Source organism: Orycteropus afer, unplaced genomic scaffold (assembly GCF_000298275.1).
Source record: "Orycteropus afer afer isolate SDZICR_OR568_19922 unplaced genomic scaffold, OryAfe1.0 scaffold00524, whole genome shotgun sequence".
Classification (NCBI taxonomy): Eukaryota; Metazoa; Chordata; class Mammalia; order Tubulidentata; family Orycteropodidae; genus Orycteropus; species Orycteropus afer.
The window spans coordinates 603,601-610,109 of NW_006922111.1; positions in this window are offsets into that span (position 1 = coordinate 603,601).

Here is a 6,509-nt window from a genome sequence, read left to right on the forward strand (position 1 = left end):
GGATTACACATCAACATAAAGAAAATGAAAATCCTTACAATTGGACCAATAGGCACCATCATGATAAGTGGAGAAAAGATTGAAGTTGTCAAAGATTTCATATTATTTGAATCCACAATCAACACCCATGGAAGCAACAATCAAGAAATCATATGTCATATTGCACTGGGCAAATCTGCTGCAAAAGACGTCTTTAAAGTGTTGAAGAGCAAAGATGTCACGTTGAAGACTAAGGTGCACCTAACCCAAGCCATGGTATTTTCAATCACCTCATATGAGTGTGAAAGCTGGACAATGAGTAAGGAAGACTGAAAAAGAGTTGATGCTTTTGAGTTGTAGTATTGGTAAAGAATACTGATAGTACCACGGACTGCCAGAAGAACTAACAAATCTGTCCTGGAAGAAGTGCAGCTGGAATGCTCCTTGGAAGCAAGAATGGCTAGACTTTGTCTCACCTGTTTTAGTCACGTTGTCAGAAGGGATCATTCCCTGGAGAAGGAGATCATGCTTGGTAAAGTAGAGAGTCAGCCAAGAAGGGGAAGACCCTCAACAAGAGGGATTGACACAGTGGCTGCAACGATGAGCTCAGGTATAGCAAACATCATGATGATGGAGCGTGACCTGGCAGTGTTTAGTTCTGTTGTACTTAAGGTCTCTATGAGTCAGAGACGACTTGACGGCACCTAGCAACAGCAACAGAACACAAACAGAAACGTCCACAAATGTTGATCACAGCACTATTTACAGTAACCAAGAGCTGGAGACAACAGAAATGCCCATCAACAGGTGAAGGAGAAACACCATGTGGTCCACGTACACCGTAGAATACTACTCAGTCATGAAGAGAATTGAGGTCCTGAAGCACGCCACCACATGGGTGAACCTCAAGACATGACACTGAGTGAAATTAGTCAGTTGCAAGAGGATAAATATCACATGATCTCACACATATGAAATAAGCAAATATATAGAAACCAGAGATTATTAGTGGTTACCTCTGGTGGTGTAGTGGTCAAGGCATTTGGCTGCTAACCAAAAGACCAGTGGTTTGAGCACACCAGCCATTCCATGGAAGAAAGATGAGGCCAGTCTGCTTCCGTAATGATTTACAGCCTTGAGAACCCAATGGGGGTTTTTGCTATGAGTCAGAACTGACTCCATAGTGGTGAGTTTGTTTGAGTGAATCTTTTTGGAAGCAAAGCCCAAACCAAACCCACTGCCATGCCCTAGAGGACAGAATAGAACTTCCTCAGAGGGTTTCTAAGGCTGTCAATTTTTATGGAAGCAGACTGCCCCATCTTTTTCCCATGGGGAGGCTGGTGGGTTCAAGTTGCTGACCTTTTGATTAGCAGCCCAATGCTTTAACCACCACTCCACAAGAACTCCTGCAGATAGGGAAGAGAGTGAAAAATGGTCTAGTAGCATCTCCTTATAAGCTTCCTACGTTCTCATGTTCCGGAAGGATCTTCTGGAACCCAAGACTCAGATCAGTGGTGATTCCAGCCTTGCCCACATGACTTGGGTTGGGACATGTAGAGGCCAATAGTGAGGTACTCCCCGAGAAGAATATAAGGAGACTTAGAGAGAGATAGTACAAGCATGCTTGCTGATGAGGTGCTGGTAAAGTTAAGATTTTAAAAGTATTTTCCAACTACAATCACTTCTTAAAAAGGTGATTTCTACATCTGGGTCTTTGTTTTATTTGTTTAATTGAATTTTAGCATATATATTGTGACTGTGAAAATCTTAAATATGCAACTCAAAGAATGTTTCTATTTATAGATTGTTGTTTTTAGTTGTCATCCAGTTGGCTCTGACTCACGGCAACCTGTGTACAGCAGAACAAAATGTTGTCCACTCCTGCACCACCCAGATATAGAACATTTCCAATTTCCAGTGTCCCCCATGGCCCTTCCCTGTCAGTGTCCAGTCCCCAGAGATAACCACTATCCTGACTCCTGTCACACTACTCTGCTGATTCCTCAATGTCATACTAATTGACTCATGTGGTTCATATTCCTCTGTATTTGGCTTCCTTTGTTCAAGCTGATGTTGGTTAGATTTGTTCATAGTACTGGGTGCACTGTGAGTTCAATCTTTCTATTGCTGTGTAGTATTCCATTATATGAATAAACCATAATTTATTAATCATAGAGCTGTCACAGGCATTCTTGTCCAGGTCTTTTTGTGGACACATGCGTGGCGTGAGGTAGGGGTTAAGATTTATTTATTTATTGATTGATTGATTGATTGATTTAGGTTGGGTACGTATTCAGGAGTGGACTTGCTGGTTCCTGATGTGGGGATGTGCTTATTGCTAAATGGTTTTCTAAATGGTTGTCCCAGTTTACAACAATGTATTAGAGTTTTAGTTACTCCATATCTTCACCAAAACTGGTATTGTCAGTCATTTTTATGTTAGCCATATCAGTTGGCGATCTGACTTTGGGTATTTATTGTTAGTTGCATTGTTATTGTTAGTTGACATTGAATCAATTCCGACTCACAATGACCCCATGTATTGTGGCATAGAACTGTCCCTGGGGGTTTTCTGGGCTGTAATCTTAACAGCAGCAGATAGCTGGCCCTTCTGTTCATAGTACCGTTGGATGGGTTCATACTGTCAACCTTAAGGTTAGCAGTTGAGTGCAAATTTTTGTACCACCTAGGAACCTTCTATGAGTGGCATCTCACTGTATTTTTAACTTGCATTTTCCTGATGGCTAATGATGCAGAGTCCCTCTTATTATACGTATTGGTCTTCTGAATATTCTCTTTTGTGAAGTACCTGTTCAAGTCTTTTGCACATTTTCAATCAAGTTGTTTGTCTTGTTGATCTGTTGAGGCTCTTTACATATGCTGGCTATGAATCCTTCACTGTATATATGTAATGTAAACATCTTTTCCCAGTCCCACCTTCCTCTTCCACTTTCTTATTGGTTCCTCTTCATAAACAGGAGTCCTTAATTTTGCTGAAGTCTAATTTATCAGACTTGTGTGTCTTGTTTAATAAATCATTGCCTCTCTGCCCCAGGACCAGGCACATAGGATCACTATGAGTTGACACCAACTTGATAGCACCTAACAACAACAGCATGGTATTACAGGTTTTTAAATTTTCATTTTGTAATTATCACTAGAATGTAGAAATAAACTTAATTTTTATACTGCCATTTTATCCAGTGAACTTGTTAAATTCATTCATTAATTCTAACAGTTTATGGGCTCCTCTGAGTTCCTAAATACACAGTTAATGTCATCAGTAAAGCAATTTTACATTCTCCTTCTCCAGTCTTCATCCTTTTTCTTTTTCTTGCCTTATTGCATTGGTTAGGTATTCCAGCACCACGCTGAACAGAAGTGATGATAGTGGGGAGCAGGAGGAACAAGTGCAATAGTTCCATTAACGTTAGCAGTAGTATTTTTATGTATACACTTTACCAGGTGAAGGAAGTCTCCTTTTTTCTTAATTGGTGGACAGCTTTATCATGAAAGGTACTGAATTTTATCAAATGCTTTTCTGCATCAGGAGGCATGGTCATATGGTTTTTTCCTTTCTTCCATCACTATGGTAAATCACAGGGAGTGATTTTCAAATGTTAAACCAACCTTGCATTTCTGGAGTAAACCCCACTGGTCATGAAGTATTATCCTTTTAATGTATTTCTGGATTTGATCTTCTAATGTTTTGTTCAAGTGTGTTCATCTATATTCTTGAGAGATAGAAGCCTTTAATTTTCTTTGATTGTAATGTCCTTGTCAAGTTTTAATGCCAGGATTTTGCTGGCCTCGTAAAACGAGTTGGGAAATGTTCTCTCTTCAACCATTCTCTATAAGTGTTGGTTTCTTCCTTTAAATATTTAGAAAATTACCAGTGAAGACATCTGGGTCTGGAGTTTTCTTTGTGAGAAGGTTTTTAATTACAGTTTAATTATTTTTAATAGTAGAGGATTCTTTGATTCTCCATTTCTTCTTGTATTAGTTTTTCCAAGTTATTGTTTTTAAAGAACATGTGTATTTCATCCAGGTTTTCCCCTTTATTGGATAAAGTTCATAATATGCATGCTTGTTGTTGTTAGTTGTTATGTGCCGTCGAGTCAGCCCTGACTCATAGCGACCCCTCCTTGGGTTTCTGAGGCAGTATCACTACGGAAGTAGGATTGCCCAACCTTCCTTCCGAGGAGTGGCTGGTGGGTTTGAACCACCAGCCTTCTGGTTAGCAGTCAAGTGCCTTAGCCACTATGCTACCAGAGCTCCCAATATGCATGCAGTACCTCTAAAATGTCTTTAGTATATGTAGTGTTGGCTTCTTCCTACTTCTGATTTTGGAGTGGAAAAAAATGTGTTTGTTTGTTTTTTTCCTCCTATTTTATTGACTTTATTTATTGTTTATTGATTTATTGATTATTGACTTTATTTCTCTTTCAGAGACCTGACTTGGTTTATTAACTTTCTCTAGTGCACATCTGTTCTCAGGTTCATTGATTTCTGCTCTTATTTGGTTACATCCTTCCTTCTACTTTCTTGAGGTTTAATCTACTGACTTTCCCCCTAGCTTCATGACACAGAAGTATAGCTCACTGATATTTGCCTTCTTATTTTACAATACAGTGAAATGTAAAGAATTTCATCTAAGCATTTCCTTGGCTGCTTTTCATATGTCTTAATATATTTATTTCCATTATCATTTGGTTCAAAATATTTTCTGTCTTCCACTGTGACTCTCTTTGGGCCCGTGGGTAATTCAACAGTGTGCTGCTTAATTTCCAAACACTTGGGGATTCTCCAATTATCTTCCTGTTATTATTTTTTTTGTTTAATAGCACTGTGGTCTGAGAACACAGTCTGTGTGATTTCAGCCCTCTGAAATGCATTGAGACTTGCTCTAAGGCCCAGCATATGGTCTATTTTGGTAAATACAGGCAGTCTGTGGATAACAAATGAGTCTTGCTATAAGTCGAATTTGTACGTAAGTAGGACGTTTGTAGGGTTCGTATCTAACATCAGTCAAATGTTTGTCTTAGTTTATAGTATATAGTATACCATTCTACGCATAAAAAACATTAAAGAAACACTTCCAGATACACTAAAACATCTTTAACATAATATTACAGTAATAACAATAATGTTTTGATGCACGTTGCAGAGCAATGCCCATATGTTATTACAAACTATTATATATACCTCAAATTTTTAATATAGGCTCCATGGGGATCAGTTCATGACCACGGGTTAAGGCGGGTGTTCGTAACCCGGGGACTGCCTCTGTTTCTCTCTCTCCAGCCCTCTGTGTCATTCAGACCATGCATCTTAGAACTTATTGATTAATTATTGCCTTCCGCAGTTGCATTCTTTTCTTATTTACCCAATGTCTGCCCTTTCTGTGTTCTTCATCTCTTCCTGCGGGGGTTCCACCTGAGTGTCCTTTTCCTTCAAGCTGAAGAACATACCCTGGGATCTCTGTTCTCTTTCTTCTTTTTTAAAAATTGTTTTATTGTGGTCAAACGATACCTAACAACATATTGCCAGTTCAGCCTCTCTCTCACGCACAACAGTGACGTTGATCAGGCTCATGGTGCCACCAACACCACTATCCCTTTCCACCTTACCACTCCACCAGGAACAGAAACAGTACCCCCCAAGCTCAGACGGCCTCTGTCCACCTAGCTCTGAGGTTTCTCATGGCATGAGTCTGCTGGTGATGGAGTCACTTCGTTTTTGTCTGAAGGCATCTTTATTTAGCCTTCCTTTTTACAGAATATCCTCCACCCACCCCCAGCAATTTAAAGATGGCATTCTGTCCTCTCCTGGATTCTCTGTGACTCTGCACGCCACCCTGGAGGGCCATGTCATCTTCCATGTGCCTCTTCAGTGATAATCCATGGCTGTCAGAGACAGCACTAAAGGCAGCTTCTAAACTACCTTCTTTCACTTGTCCTTTAAAAGAAGAAAACCCTTGGTGTCCAGCTTCTCCGTGGCCCCCCTCTAAACGGGGAGCAGCTCAGGACAGGCCACAGGCCCCTGGGTGATAGGGCCCTGTAGACAATATTCTCTCCCCTCAACCAGGTTCTGAACAAGCAAGGAGTGAATACTGGACGGCAAAATACCCCTTGGATTCTGGACACAAGGGTCCCTACTGGAGGTGAGGATGGATATTTGGAACAGGGAGAGCAGCTGCCATTTGATGAGGGCCCGCCATTTGCCCAACACCACTCTGGGCACATTCCACATATTATCTCACCGAACTTAGAGCCTCAGCCTCTGAGACTAGTGGTATTAGCTCCACTTGACAGACAAGGAGCCCAAAAGTTCTAAGAATTTTGCAAAGTTCTTCAAAAAAAAATACTTGGAAGGAAACTTTCTTTGTTAGTTACCAAGGGTGCAAGGGTAGGGAACATGGTAGATTGGGAGAGACGAGTATTTATTTTGGTGAAGGGAAGGGCAATGTGCCAAATGTGAGTGATCAACTTGGTGGCACTGAGGAAGAGGAAGACATAGAGAGGTGCATG